The 16639-nt window shown below is 33.0% G+C and overlaps 2 pseudogenes; both read right to left on the reverse strand.

The window, feature by feature from the left end:
* Window positions 1-2451: 2451 nt before the first annotated feature.
* On the reverse strand, window positions 2452-7416 carry LOC112035416 (G-type lectin S-receptor-like serine/threonine-protein kinase At1g11330; annotated as a pseudogene).
* Window positions 7417-9302: 1886 nt separating this feature from the next.
* Window positions 9303-15292, reverse strand: LOC112029336 (G-type lectin S-receptor-like serine/threonine-protein kinase At1g11330; annotated as a pseudogene).
* Between the last annotated feature and the right edge of the window lie 1347 nt (window positions 15293-16639).

Raw genomic sequence — 16639 nt, forward strand, 5'->3', positions numbered from 1 at the left:
TGCTTAGATTTGCATATCTCAAACATATGGTCCTCGATTTTACACATATATTTACTCATTTCTTTCTGAATCAAACTATATTATATATTTACCCATCTTTTTCTTTACTGACATTTTATCAATAAATCATTTTTCTCGGAATCTATATCTATATATATCTAAAAGCTAAACATACTTTTATTTTCCTAACTCCAGTGAGCTACGCAGCAGCCATATCACCTACTTATTTTTAATCATTTTTCTCTTATTTTTTTACTCTTTTTATTTATTTATTAATTTTGTAGTTTATTGTTACATTTTTACATTTTCTCGAACTTTTTCCCTCCCTTTTTACTTTTTTATCTCCCCACTACTATCAACATTAATATCACTCTTCCTTTATCCCTTCATCCTCCTTTCATTTTGCCTATTATTATCCTCATCCCCCTACTATAAATTTGTTATTCTTTCTCTCTATACATATTTTATCACATATAAAGGTTATTACTCTCTCTCTCTTTCTCATGTTTTTTTTTTTTTTTTGGTATCTTTACTTTATGTTGATGAATTTCAATGTTATTTAGAACTCTACTATTATTCTCCCTCTCTCTCTCTCAAATTTTTTTTTTTTCCTTTTTCATATGGATTTTTTTATGTTTTATATCTTTACTTTAGATTGATGAATTTGTGTTTCTTTGGAACTCTATTTTAGGTTGATGCATACCCCTACAAAAAAAAATAGGATTAAATTTTATTTCACACTCCAAACTTTTTGGTTTAAAAGTTGAAGCGTAGCACTTATTGTTGCTACGCTCCAGTTGAGCCACTTTAGTGGCCATATCACCTACTTATTTTCAATCATTTCTCTCTTTTTTTTTTTTTTTACTCTTTTTATTTATTTATTAATTTTGTAGTTTACTGTTACATTTTCTCCAACTTTTCCCCTTCCTTTTTACTTTTTTATCTTTCCACGACTAACAACATTAATATCACTCTTCCTTTATCCCTACATCTTCCTTTCATTTTGACTATTCTTATCTCAAAAAAAAAAAAAAACCACAAAAAAGAAAAGAAAAACATGAGAAAGAGAGAGAGTAATAACCTTTTTATGTGATAAAATATGTATAGAGTGAGAGAGAATATTAAAAAAAAAAAAAAATCGTTAATTTTTTTTGCCCATCATGCAAATTTGCTCCTAGTAAAAGATAGTACTTGGAACCTTATAGAGGCACATGGTCAAGTCCTTACATCGGAAGAAAATGACAATTTAGATGTAGACCCTTCCCTAAAGGAGATGCATTTTCATGACCCTTTCCTAAAGGAGATGCATTTCTAAAAGGCATGGTCTTTTGCATTCCATCTTCATTGATAGACTTATATGAATTAATACACCTAACTCAGAGTTGAAATAAAAAGGTGTCCTAAACACTGACGCCAAATGGAAGGTGTAAGTTTGAGTGATCCACACAAAAACAAAAACAAAAAGCAATTAGTGCAACAGAAGCCTTGGAGAAGGAGACCCAAACAAATAGGATAGACTTCAATTCTACTCTTGCCATGGAAAAGTGTATTCCACGTGTTTAGGTCCTTAACGAAAAAATTAGAATCAGTAAAGATAGGCATAATTATAATTACGAGCAAAACGATTTACTGATAAAATGTCAATAGAAGAAAAAGATGGGTAAATAATATAGTTTGATTCAGATAGAAATGAGTAAATATATGCGTAAAATTGTGGACCATAGGTTTGAGATATGCAAATCTAAACAATTTCCAAAAGTAACCTTGTCCCCATGGTATTCATTGTGAATCAATAGATTGGCCTATGCTCGCAGTGATGTTGGAAGAGGCCCCATTATCTGTGTACCATGTTTCATCATTAGAAAAATCCCCGAAATGCAGCAACAATGGCTGCAAATTTCTTTGTTGGTACTCTCCCTTTATATGCATTGTCCATGCGCAGTTGATGGCACACAACGTGGCCAGGTCTATGACAAAATTTGCAAGCTGACCTAGGTTTGTAAGGATCACCAATATTACCAATTTGTGGAGTTCTTGGTGTGGAGTCACTTTAAATCCCTCAATCTAAACGTTCGTCAGCTGGCTTTCCTGCTAATGCAAAGTTATCAGCAATGGAGTCGATCTGTTTCGCAACAAATTTGGTAATAGAGAGATGTCCTCTATAGGTGGTTTGAAGTTGATGCTTTAGTTGTAGAACTCAAGAATGAGATTGAGAATCTGAGATGCATAGCATTTTTTCCAGCTATAGCCACAGTGTATATCATTTGTATAAAATTGCCCTAAATTCTTTAGCTTCTCTTGTCACAAAAATAATATGTATATTATTTGTATTGACGGTTTTGAATATTAGTTCAGTTTGTTTCAATCGATGCATGTTTTAAGATTCTTATCAAAGTGTACAAATGAACATAAATATAACCACAATATCATTATCTCAAGAACACATGCTACCTATCGACCTTCAACCACTGTAACAGTAACATTGTTAATAGAGCATTTACTTTGGCTGCTTTGAGAGGACACTGTATACAAAGCATTCTCCCTTTCAGTAAATGCAGGCTGCTTTGGACGAGTAAGATCAATAATCTCACTTTTAAGCATGGAAATAACAAAAGATATAGTCGGCCTCTCTTTGGCAAAATCTTGCACACACAACAATCCAACGTGTATGCACCTCAAAATCTCCATTTTAAAGCAAGGTTCAAATATCATTGGGTCTATTAAGGCTACAATGTTGTCTACATTCCACAATTTCCATACCTGGAAAATAACATAAAAACAAGATTGCAGTTCTTAGCTTCAATACAAAAACACTCAAGAAAGAAGCATTGGAGGTTTTCAAAATAAGGGAAATGATAGAAGGAAGACTTACAAATCCTAAACGGCTCATGCACTGCTCATCATGATGAAAGCTTGTGTTTCTTCTTCCACTAACTATCTCGAGTAACAACACTCCAAAGCTGAAAACATCTGATTTCTCTGAAAATAATCCTTCCATTACATATTCAGGAGACATATAGCCACTAAATTTTCACAACAAAAAACATCAAAATCTTGTCATCTCAAATAGGCATCTAATTGAATTGGTGAAAAACAAAAGATACTTACTAAGTTCCAACAACCCTATTAGTATTGGCTTGGTCTTCATTTCCTCCAAAAATCCGAGCCAAACCAAAATCTGAAATTTTTGGATTTAGCTCTTTATCCAACAAGATATTACTTGCCTTTAAATCTCTACGTATAATCCTTAATCTAGAATCCCTACGAAGGTAGAGCAGACCTCAACCAATTCCTTCAATAATGTTGAACCGTTTTCTCCAATCTAGCAATTTTTCTTTGTTTGGGTCAATTGAGTTTGAACAAAAGAGAGAGAAACTCACAAGGTGAATGAACATAAAGTTTGCAAAAGAAATTCATATAGTGAAGTCATAAGAGAACTGGAAAAGTCTATTCAATTGATATATCAAAACAAAGACTACTGTTTCGTTATCTCATAATATACTAACAATATTTATATGCAGAAAATGTAAAAATGTAACGTATTTGTATTATAATAGAGGGCATTAAAATGAACTAACCGAAGAGAGAGAAACTCTAGCAATTTTTCTTTGTTTGGGTCTATTGAGTTTGAACAAAAGAGAGAGAAACTAACAAGGTGAATGAACATAAAGTTTGCAAAAGAAATTCATATAGTGAAGTCATAAGAGAACTAGAAAAGTCTGTTCAATCGATATATCAAAACAAAGACTACTGTTTCGTTATCTCATAATACACTAACAATATTTATATGCAGAAAATGTAAAAATGTAACGTATTTGTATTATAATAGAGGGCATCAAAATGAACTAACCGAAGAGGAATGCATCCAGGCTTTTGTTCGGCATGTATTCATAGATCAACATCTTTTCATCTCCTTCAACAGAACAACCACGGAGTCTAACAAGATTCCGATGTTGGAGTTTAGAAATTACTATAACCTCATTCATAAATTCTTGTAACCCTTGTCTGGAGGCTTTAGAAAGTCTTTTTACCATGATTTCTTGTCCATCGGACAATTCTCCCTATAAACAAACATCAAAATGATTAATTAGCTATTCAAATTATTAGACAAGAAACCTCCAGTAGAACAACCATTACCCTATATACGGGACCAAATCCACCCTGCCCAAGATTATTAGATAGATGGAAGTTGTTTGTTGCACTCGCCAGCTTCTCAAAATTGAATAGTGGTAGCTCTTGGACTCTGACTTCGTTCAGGTTGTCATTATGATATTTTTGACGTGCTTCCCCTTTGTTGAAAAATAAGATCTCCTTTGCTTTCGTTTTCCTTGCTAATTTACACTATAGTAGTGAGTAATGTAGTATATAGCCACATTTCCGGGCCCACCGTGATAATTTAAGTTGGAAAATTACCTTTTTGTTTTGTCATCCACCTCCACAGAAAATATGTGCTGATAGAAATGAATAATGTTGCTATGATCACTGTGATTGTGACAATTATTTTCATATCTCTAACATTATCTGTAAATCAGGGGAAAAAAAGTGTAACAATTATTCTAACAAAACAGATGGCAAAACAGTGTTAAATCATTAGTCTTTTAACAAGGATTTCCTTATCATGGGGAGCTGGGGGTAATGGGAGTAGGTTGAAGTTGAAAGACTAAGTTAACCAGTCAGTCCTAGTTGTGTCTGGTTTCTCAGGATTGTCCATATTTTACAAGTAATGTTTTGTTTTAGTCCAATTATGTTAAATTGGGTTTTGTCACAGAATTGCTAAAAAGGAAGATTGTTAGATTTTAGTTCAGCAAATTCCATGACATTGTAATCTTAGTTGAGTCTGTAATGTTTGTCAAATGTTCAAGATTAAGTGTTCAAGATGCAGCTCAAAGAAGACTGCTATTGAAGATACTGTTAGGTTCCTCAATCACTGCTCAATTGACTGAACTTGAGTTTTTGACAGTCTTTCAATCCCAGGTTGATTGATCGAATGCCAGTTCTTGACAGCGGCTTGATCTGTTGAGCTTTGATGATATACTATGATTCAAGAATAAATATACTATGATTGATTATATAGTAAATTCACACTAATTTTACTTTGAATGTACAAAATCAAATAATCATCCAAAAAACCATCTTCCTTTTTGTTGTGAAACCTAGTTTTGATGATATATATGACTAAAATGCCCATCATGTAGTTGTAGTAGAAACAAAAAGATTACAAATGAGTACAATCAGTCTATAAACAAATTGATAAATTTTTGAGCTTTGAATCTTTATTGAGCATTTTAAACCATTCAAAAACAAATGATGAACAATTTAAAAATAGAAAAATGTATACTTCAGATCTACTACCATCCCATCAAAAATTAAATACAAGAAAGAAGGGAAATACATGCACATATAAATCAAGAAACTAAGTTAAAATAAAAATAAAAGTGTAATTCTACTTCAAGACCCTTAGTCTCTTATTTCTTAGTTTGTCCTTATATATATATATATATATATAACGGAGATCTGTTGGACTAGGAGGGTCATAGCCTCCTTAGGCTTAAAGTGGCTCCATCTCTGCGGTGGTGTATGATTTAAGAGTGGTGTCCACACATTCTAGTGTACATATAGTGCGCATAAGTCACAAATTTTTCTTGTAAATTGTGACTCGTGTATAGAATATTGTAATTTGTGTAATCTGGTGTGTGCACTAGTAATTATCCATGATTTAATGCATAAGATAAATTTTGAAAGATAACAAAACAACTCACCAAGTTCTGAATAGGCAACACGAATGTAAAGATCAACTCCGCTGCTGTAGAATTTTTGTATGTCAATTAAGTTTCTAGTCCATTGCATACAACCAGTGCCAATATCATATGCATAAGCTATACAAGAACAATCGCTAAACACTGCTGTCTGCAATAGTCTTCATTAGCAGGTGACGAATCTGCAAAGTCTGGCACCTTCATCATCTTCAGTGTCAAAAATTCATCCATTTTGCTGGCTTCATTGCCAGTAGTGTTCACCCTCTCACACTGCAAGGGTGTCCTCCTCAAACATCCACTAGTCCAATTTCCTCTATTCCATTCTTCTGTGTTCTTTGGCTCAAACCCAGGTAAACAGCTGCAAATTGGTGAAGTCCGTGAATTACAGCTTCCAAATGCCCCACAGGTACCATAAACATCACACTCACTTATCACAGCATTCCACACGATCCTCCAATCGTCCTTCTCACTATCCCAATATCTTTCCACCAAATCTCCTTCAGTAGTCAGTACATAATGAAACAAAGAATTGATCACATAAGAAAAACTTAAAGAAATTGTTCCATTTTTATCATCTACGACACTAAATCCATCATGAAATACAGAATTCATTTCTGGTATTCCAATAAAGATCCGAGAGTTCCATGGACCACTGCGCCAATGGGGGCTACCATCTTTCCAAATGAATACTTGAACGAGACTTGGAGGTTGAATACCACACGAGAAGCTTCCAATGGATGGAACAGAATGGCTTTTCCATGATGTCAACTGCACTTTCTCACCTGTTCTTCCATTAGTACTAATTTTCAGCTTTTGCAAGAGTGTATCAGAAGGATGTTGGAAACTCTCCCATATGATTGTCCCTGTAGTGTTTTCTCTCTAATTCATTTCTGGTATTCCAATAAAGATCCGAGAGTTCCATGGACCACTGCGCCAATGGGGGCTACCATCTTTCCAAATGAATACTTGAACGAGACTTGGAGGTTGAATACCACACGAGAAGCTTCCAATGGATGGAACAGAATGGCTTTTCCATGATGTCAACTGCACTTTCTCACCTGTTCTTCCATTAGTACTAATTTTCAGCTTTTGCAAGAGTGTATCAGAAGGATGTTGGAAACTCTCCCATATGATTGTCCCTGTAGTGTTTTCTCTCAAGACTAAGTTCCCCGAATCTAAAAGCTGGGCACTCGAATTGACAACAGAGTTTGTAACATTTGATGACCAAAGAATCTCCTTTTGTCCATTTAGTATTACAAGATTGCCGTCCTCAGATATGGTAAGAACCCCAGAAGAATCCTTGAGGGGTTTATCTCTGTTAGCTACCCACTGGGCAGGTAAATCAGATTTTTTATTATACCATATTCCGAGGAAGCGATTGGAAGACTTTACTGGGCTGAAGAATCCAGGTTTGAAATCACTCCCATGGGAGATTATGTAGTCAGAGTCTTTGATGGGTTGAAAAGATGTAATGGTGTCTGTGGCAGAGTCAGATTGTAAACAAAAGCAAGGTAGCAAGACTAGAAGAACTGATATGCGTGTATCTCGAACAAGTCCCATAACTTGTTCAATGCTTCTGGTTTGTGTGGTTTTGTGTGGATACACTGATACCCGCACAAGGTCGGTGGGGGTTACCTTTAAAAATTAATAAATTATGTTTGGCGCATGTTAGAGATTTGATTCCAACAAACGCGTCCGCGCCTAATGATGATTTTGGATGACAGGACTACATGAGTAGTCATTGCTTGTTTTCCCAGTTCCCACAGAGTAGAAAGATTCTGGTTTGTGAGAATCACCATTTTGAATGCGATGAGCAGTTATTGATTTATTTGCTTCATTTCCCAAACATTTATTTGAAATCTCTAGCAATAGCTGAAAGGATAAGAGCTATTACATACTTTCACACGTTTACACACGCATTAAAAACAACTAAAACTGGGACTTGAAATCACATTTTTGAAAACCGTCACACTTTAACTTTCTTTTTCGTGTGTGTAATAAATATTACTCAAGCCAAAAACTCGGACTTTCTATCCAAATGTTCCAAACACTATCTCTGGCTTTTTCTTTTCTTATTCTTTTTTTTTTTTTTCAATTATTGACTTACCTCACTTAGCTGTCCAGGATAAAAGACAAGAAACAAGTGGGGGAGACAAGCTCCCACATGGCCTTGACAAAAAGAGAGAAAAGAAAGAGACACATACGAACCCATTTAGTAAAAAAGGCCGAATGACAAAAAGAGAGAAAAGGGAGACAAGCTCCAACTTCATACACTTTCTCTCTCTGCCGACCGACACTCTGTTTTTCAAGAATAAATCACCACAACAAAGAGGGTGAAGTTCTATTTCTATGGGTTGAAATTTGAAAAGATCGGTTTTTTGCTCTCTCCTTCCCCTTCTCTGTTCCTCTTTTTCTTGAAAGAAGAAGCATTGCGCCTAACGGCTATATTTGAAACGATGACGTTTATAACAAAGGAAATACAAGATTCTGTTAAAAAACTAAACGGTGTTGTTTCGAGTAAGTGACCTTTTCTTTATCAGCAGGTCTTTAAACGACATCGTTTTAGCAAAGCTGAAGATTTAATAAAAAGACAGAATGACACCGTTTTGGGTATTGCATAATCCCTCCGTCTCGAAGATGGTTACTATATTCTAATCCTGGAGATCAGTCGGCCAAAAGAGAGCCATTCACAAATAATCCTGGAAACTCTCCTATATGACTGTTCTTGTAGTGTTTTCTTTCAAGGCAAGGTTTCCTGAATCTAAAAGATCCAAGGCATATTGACAGTGTAATCCTTACCTTGGGATGTATAAAATAACTCATATTGGAGTTCAAAAGAAAGGCACTTGGGATTCTTGTATTTGGGGTTGGGATCAATATCTTTATGCCAGAATTTCATGAGTTCAAATCTTCTGTCCCACACTTCCTGCTCTATTATATACTCCACAAATAAAAATATTACACATGTCCATCTAAGTTATTAAATGCTAAATTTATGCCTTCTATTATTTCAATTTCCTAAAATAAATAAATAACCCATCACATTTAAGTAATTGAAATAATAGAAGGCATAAATTTAGTATTTAATAACTTAGATGGACATGTGACATATTTTTATTTGTGGAGTATATAGTGGAGCAGGAACTGTGGAACAGAAGATTTGGACTCGAATTTCATTTCGGTTAGTTAATTTTCCATCTCCTTCTAAATTCCAACTCATTCCAATCAATAACTCCAAAACTTCAGTTTTTTTAGGAAAAAAGAAGAGTACATTATTATTATTATTATTATTTTTTAAGATTCTTTAGAACTTGAAAAATAAATCAATAAATTAACAAGGAAAATCCCCAAAAATCCAGAGAACTCAGTCCAAAATTTAACTAAAAAATAAACGAAAAGATATGTGGAGAAAGGGAATAGAACCTGAGAATGAGACAATGTTACCTGTGAGATTTGATAACAAAAATATTGGCTTTGAAACCAATTCAAACAGAGAAGCTCTGCTTTGGTAAACAGAGGGTGTGGCTAGATTTAAGACAGTAGATGATGGCAAAAAATTAAAATTAAAATTACCTGACGATAATTCAATTTTATTTTTTAATCTAAACATTGTAAAGATTCCAGCATAAATATATAAAGAATTATGTCAAGAACACATGGTAGCTATCGACCTTGAACCTTTGAAACAGTAACATCGTTAACAGAAAATTTCCTTTGGCCGCTATGAGATAACTTCTTATCTAAGGGAATTTGCCTTTCAGTAAATGCTGGCTGCTTTGGACGAGGAAGATCAAGAATCTCACTTTTAAGCATAGAAATGACAATAGACACAGTTGGCCTATCTTTGGCAAATTCTTGCACACACAACAGGCCAACATGTATGCATCTCAAAATCTCCATTTCAAAGCAGGGTTCATATACCATTGTGTCTATGAAGGCTATAATGTTGTTTGCATTCCACAATTTCCATACCTGGAAAAATTAAAACGGGATTGAAATTCTTAGCATCAGTATTGAAAATTATAACAAACTAGTCGAACACACACGCGCTGCGTGTGATAATTTTTTTAAGATAGTCTCATTAAATATTTTATTAATACTATAGTTTTAGTTATTAACCATTGGTTTTTCATTAGTTTTTAAGTTAATAAAAACCTTAAATATACATTTTTTTTACCTTTATACGCGCACACACACACACAAATATATATATATATATAGTGAATCTTTATACATACCTTTAAGAAAACTTTATATATTCCACTTTTTTTGATTTATAAAATTATAGACTACTACTTTATAATGATAGTGGCTAATTAATTTTATATTTCTTTTTTTTAGTGATCTCATTTGTAACGCTTCTTACCATTATTATATATTTACTAACTGATGATTTGCATAACAAAGACAATAAATGAGAGGTAACATTGTTCATTAGATTTTCAAAAGTAATAGTGTATGAAAATTACACACACACACACACACACACACACACACACATATATATATAAATTATAAATAAGGTTAAATAAAATGTCAAAAAAATGGATTTTTAAATTTTTCTAACTTTATTTCTTATGTAATTTCTACTACTATCAGAGAACATCTCTTTTTTAGTTATAATTAATATAGTTTCCATAGTTAGAGTTTGATTAATTTTAAATTTAAATTTAGTACTATGCATGATTGGATTTAATTGTTGATTGTTGATTTAATTTTTTAAGTGAATTTAATGGTTTATGTTACTACACTGTAATGTTTTTAATATTCTCCACATGGCAATCTCTATTTTATTTTTTACTTCTCCTTACAACCTCTTTGTTTTCCAATCAATGATTACTAATTGACGTTTGGTTTTTTTTTTTTTTTTCTTTATCTACTCTTTATTACTTTGGTTCTTTTTTTTCCATATCATCTCTCTCTCTCTCCATTGGCAACCTATCGTTTTCCAAAATTTGATGATGATTCTATGACATTAAATATGCATTATCATTTTTTTTTTTAATTTAGTGTTTCTAACTTGATTTGTTTTGTATTTCATTCTTTCTTTGATGCATTGGGTGTGAGAATGAGTGTTTCCCTAGCATTACTCCACTTAATGTGGAAAATTTTATTTATTTATTTTAGGCAAAATATTATATTTTAAAAATTTTAAAATAAAAAAGGAGTGGAAATATAAATAATTTAATGATATATATGGGGGATGTGGCTGAATTTAAATGTTAAATAAAATGATATGAGAAAAAAATAAAAATAAAATACATAACAATAAACACTAACTTATCCAAATAATTCTATGTAATATTATAGTAGTACATTCTTATACACTATTTTTAATTATTTATAATGCAATATTATAATATTTAACAATCAAAGTCATAAAAAAAAATAAAAAATAAAAATAAAAAACTTAAAACACAAAACTAAATCCCATCAAACAAAATAGAGTTCTAAAGAATACAAAACTTTATCAAGATAAAATAGAGATGCAAGAAAAATAAAAATAAAAATCCACCAAAAAATTGAGGGAGAAAGAGTGGGAAATAACCACTTTTTTGTGAGAGAAAATTATGTAAAGAATGGAAGAGTGAATGACAAATTTATACTAAGAGGATGATAATAAAAAGAAACAAAATAAAGGAAGATAAAAGGAAAGTGGAAGAGTGATATCAAGGTAGAATATTTGGGAAGATGAAAAGATAAAGAAAAGGAGAAAGGTTGAAGAAAGAGTTTTTTATTTTTTTAAAACAAAAAGAGAGAGAGAAAATATAAATAATTTAATGATAAGGAAGATGTGATTGAATTTCAATATTGAGTAAAATAAAAGAGAAAAAAAATAAGAAAAATTAAAAGATATAACAATAAAGACTAAATTATCCAAATTATACTATGTAATGGAATACTATTTTATTTTTATCAACTATCTTTAATTTTTTATAATGTAATAAGATAAAATTTAACAATCAAAAAGCAAAATGATAATAATAATAATAATTTAAAAAAAAAAAACTAAATCATATCAACCTAAATTAGAGTTCTTAAAAACACAAAAATTTATCGATCTAAAGCAGAGATACAATAAAAAATAAAAATCCACCAAAACATCGATCGAGAGAGAGAGAGAGAGAGAGAAACCTTTTTGCGAGAGAAACCTTTTTGCGAGAGAAACCTATGTAAAGAATGGAAAAGAGTGACAAATTTATAGTAAGAGAGAAAGGATAAGAAGAGACAAATAAAGGAAGATGAAGGGAAAGATGAATAGCAATATTAAAGTAGAGGGTAGTAGAGAGATGAAAAGGTAAGGGAAGAAGAAATGTTAAAAAAAGTGAAAATATTTAAAAAATAAGTGAATGAAAAAAAAATTATAGAAAAATTGGAAATAAAAAAGAAATATATATAGATGTTAAAACCGACAAAGATGAATATGTAAAGTCAATAATATATATATATATATTTGTAAAAAAAAAAGGAATAAATAATAAATAATAATTATGTGGTGAATGACGTGGCAATGAGGTGGCGCAACAGGAGCTTAGTAGTAATAAATGTTACACTTCAACTTTTAGTAATATATAGATAGACAAGCATTAGAGGTTTTCAAAAATAAGGCAATGGGATAAGGATGACTTACAAATCCTAAAATGCTCATGGATTGCTCATCATGATAAAAGCTAGAGTTTCTTCTTCCACTTATTATCTCAAGTAACAACACTCCAAAGCTGAAGACATCCGATTTTTCTGAAAATCGCCCTTCCATTGCATATTCAGGAGACATATAGCCACTAAATTATAACAACAAAACCCATCAAAATCTTGTCATCAAATATTTGTACTAGTATCTAATTGAATTGACTAAAGGAAAGGTACTTACTATGTTCCAACGACCCTATTAGTATTAGCCTGGTCTCCATCATTTCCAAAAATCCTAGCCATTCCAAAATCTGATATTTTTGGATTTAACTCTTTATCCAACAAGATGTTACTTGCCTTTAGATCTCTATGAATAATCTTTAATCTAGAATCCCTATGAAGGTAGAGTAGACCTCGACCAATTCCTTCAATAATGTTGAAACATTTTCTCCAATCTAACAGTTTTTCCTTGTGAGGATCTAATAATTTAAACAAAAGCATTAAGAGAAACTCGCAAGATGAAAGAAAATAGAGTTTAAAAAAGATGTTCTAGTGTTGAAGTTATAAGAGAATTGGAAAAGTTTATTTCAATTGAAGTATCACAACAGAGAAGATTGTTCAAATTTCTCAAAATAGTATAATGGTAATTCCTATGCAGAAAATTATCACTGCTCATAAATAAATTGACATTTATATGCAGAAAATTTAACGTTGTAACGCATTTGTATTACAAGAAAGGGCATCAAAATTAACTAACCAAAGAGGAATGCATCTGGACTTTTGTTTGGCATATATTCATAGATCAACATCTTTTCTTCTCCTTCAACACAGCAACCAAGAAGCCTAACAAGATTCCGATGTTGAAGTTTTGAAATTACCACCACCTCATTCATAAATTCTTTTGACCCTTGTCTAGAGGCTTTAGAAAGTCTTTTTACTGCAGTCTCGTCCATCTGGCAATTTTCCCTATAGACAAACACCTAATGGTTAACTAGACATACAAATTATTAGACAAGAAACCTCTAGTAGAGCAACCATTACCCTGTATACGGGACCAAATCCACCCTTCCCAAGCTCGTTAGATAGATGGAAGTTGTTCGTTGCACTTGCCAGCCTCTCAAAATTGAATAGCGGTAGCTCTTGGACTTTAACTTGGTCCAGGTTGTCACCATGAAATTTTGGTTGTGCTTCTGCTCTGTTGAACAATAAGATCTCCTTTGCTTTCTTTTTCCTTCCTAATGTCCACTATAGTAGTGAGTGATGTAATATATAGTAACATTTACTAGTCCATTGAGCTAATTTAATTGGGAATATTACCTTTTAGATTTGCCATCCGCCTCCATAGTAAATATGTGCAGATGGAAAGGAAAATTGTTCCTGTGATCACTGTGATTGTGACAATTTTTTTCACGTCTCCCACTTTATCTGTAAACGAGGGGGGGAGGAGGAAGTATAATGCTTGTTCAAAAAAAAATATAGTGCAAAACAGTTTTAAAAAAAGAGTCTTTGACACTAATTTCCTTATCATGGGGAGCTGGGGGTAGTGGGACTTGGGTTGAAGTTATAAAACAAAGTAACCTAATTTGAAGTCTAATTTTCACATAAAAGTATAAAACAAAAACAACTTACCAAGTTCTGAGTAGGCCACACGAATGTGAAGATCAACTCCCAAACTGGAGAATTGTTGTGCATCAATTACTTTATCCGTCCAAGACATACAACCAACGCTAGTTTCATATGCATATGCTATGCAAGAACAATTTTCCAAGCATTGCTCACTGCATTTGTTTTCAGAAGCACTTGACCAAGCTGCATCGTCTGGCACTTTCATCATCTTCAATTTCAAAAACCCATCTTTTTTGCCTTCTTCACCACCAGTGTTCACCCTCTCACACTGCAACAGTGCCCTCCTAACACATCCACTAGTCCAATTGCCTTGATTCCATTCTTCTAAATTATTTGGCTCGAACCCCTGGAAGCAGCTACAAATTGGTGTATTCTTTGGATCACAGGTTCCGAATGCCCCACACTTGCCATAAACATCACACTCAGAGTGCAAAGCTGACCACACGACATCCTTAAAACCATTAGACATATATTTCAGCACTAGATTCCCTTGTGAATTCAAGGCAAAATAGGACAAAGCCTTGTCTTCATAAGCAAAAGTTAGATAAAAATTTCCATCTTGACTATCTACAAAATTGAAACCATTAAGATATACAGAATCCATATCCGGTATTCCAATGAAGATCCGACTGTTCCATGGACCACTGCGCCAATATGGGCTACCGTCTTTCCAAATGAATACTTGAGGAAGTCTAGGAGGTTGAATACCAAACGAGAAGATTCCAATGGATGGATCAGAAGGGCTTTTCCAGGATGTAATCTGCACTTTCTTACCTGTTCTTACATTAGCACTAACCTTCATCGTTGGCAAGACTGTATCAGAAGGATATTGGAAACTCTCCCATATTGTCCCTGTAGTGTTTTCTTGCAAGACAAGGTTCCCTGAATCCAAAAGCTGGGCACTTGAATTTGGAACAGAGTTTGTAACATTCGCTGACCAAATTGGCTTTTTCTCTCCATTTAGTACCACAAGAACTCCGTCCTCAGATATAGTAAGAACTCCATTAGAATCCCTGAGAGGTTCCTGTCTGTTAGCCACCCATACAACTGTGCATCCAGAAATGTTATTATACCATATTCTGACGTATCGATTGGTAGATTTTTCTGGGCTGAAGAATCCCAGTTTGAAAGCACTCCCATTGGAGATTATATAGGCAGGGTCTTTGATGGGTTCAGAAGATGTGATGGTGTCTGTGGCAGAGCCAGATTCGAAACAAATGCAATATAGCAAGACTAGAAGAACTGACATGCTTGTATTTCGAACCCCTCCCATAACTTGTTCAATGCTGAGAATGAAGATTTTAGATTCCAGGAACACCATTAAGTCATTGCCTCTTTTCATACTTTTCCTAAAGAGCTGCATAGTTGAACTTTCTATTACTCGAAGTTAAAGCAGCCCATATTGACTCAAATGTTAAACATTTGGATCTATTTTGGGCCGTTCATTCATTTGAAAAATTTGCTCTTGTTTGTTCAAGATATTTTGAAACTAGATACCCAATGGGTAGCGTTCACACACTAGATCACTATCATGGGCTTGTGAAAAATCTCACATACTTTCTTCTCAACAATCTAACATTTCAGCATCAAAAAACACAACAGCAACACAATGGCTCCGTGAAAGAAAGTCATGGGAAGTTAGTTGAATTATTTTCTTGTTATTTTTACATTATTTAGCTGAAATGACAATCTAAATCATAAAAGTTATGCTGAATATTCTTTCACACTTCTTCATATCCATTATTTCATACACATATCCACAATTAATGCAAAAATGAAAAAAAAGTGTCCACTTTTAAAACTAAAAATGTATGTGAAAAAATAGATATTAAATAGTGGACGCAAGAGAATAAAAGCTGTACAAGTTATGAATCATTAAATGGACAGAATTTGATGTAGTGGGGTGCACTGTGCACATTGCACTGACTCTATTGGTCCAGCACACAAGGTGAAGGCCTAATTGTAGTTATTGTAGTTTTATTTATGTGGGCTGTTCATTTTATTTGTATATCCATGCTTATGTTAATTAATTGGTTAATCACTTTAATTTGGACTTAATTATTAGATTAGCCTAAAATTGACTAAACTGTAATTTAAAATTTGGTGTCTATTTCTTAATCAAGTTAGATTTGATTGTTCTCAAAAACTGATTTTTCCATTGTTTGGTTAACGAGAAAATAGGGGGAAAATAGTAGGGCCCAAGAGTTTTCCACCCAGGCCTACCAAATTGTCTTTTGCCCAAATTGTTTCTGGTGGTATTGTGTTTATAGCATATTTTGTGTAATATAGAACAGTTATGGTAATATTGTTCCTTATTAGTTATTTTCATTAGTTTGGTTGGGGTAGTTATTTGGAGTCGGGTGATGTTTTAGGATAGCTACAAAATCTTCTTTAGTAGCTTTCAGGCATTGGCTCTTTGGGCCTTGTTGCGGTGTTTTATGTTGAATAAAATCTTCTTTTAGTAGTCAGTTGTTTATTGTAGCCCAATGGATTGGAACTTTAACCATTATTTGAAGTCATAATTAATATAAAAAATAATTAAAATACAAATAAACAGGGCGAAAATAGCCAAATATCACATTTTGACAAAATTTGTGGCAAACTAGCATTGTTTCGGAAATATTTAG

Source organism: Quercus suber, unplaced genomic scaffold (genome assembly GCF_002906115.3).
Source record: "Quercus suber isolate HL8 unplaced genomic scaffold, Cork oak 2.0 scaffold_129, whole genome shotgun sequence".
NCBI lineage: Eukaryota > Viridiplantae > Streptophyta > Magnoliopsida > Fagales > Fagaceae > Quercus > Quercus suber.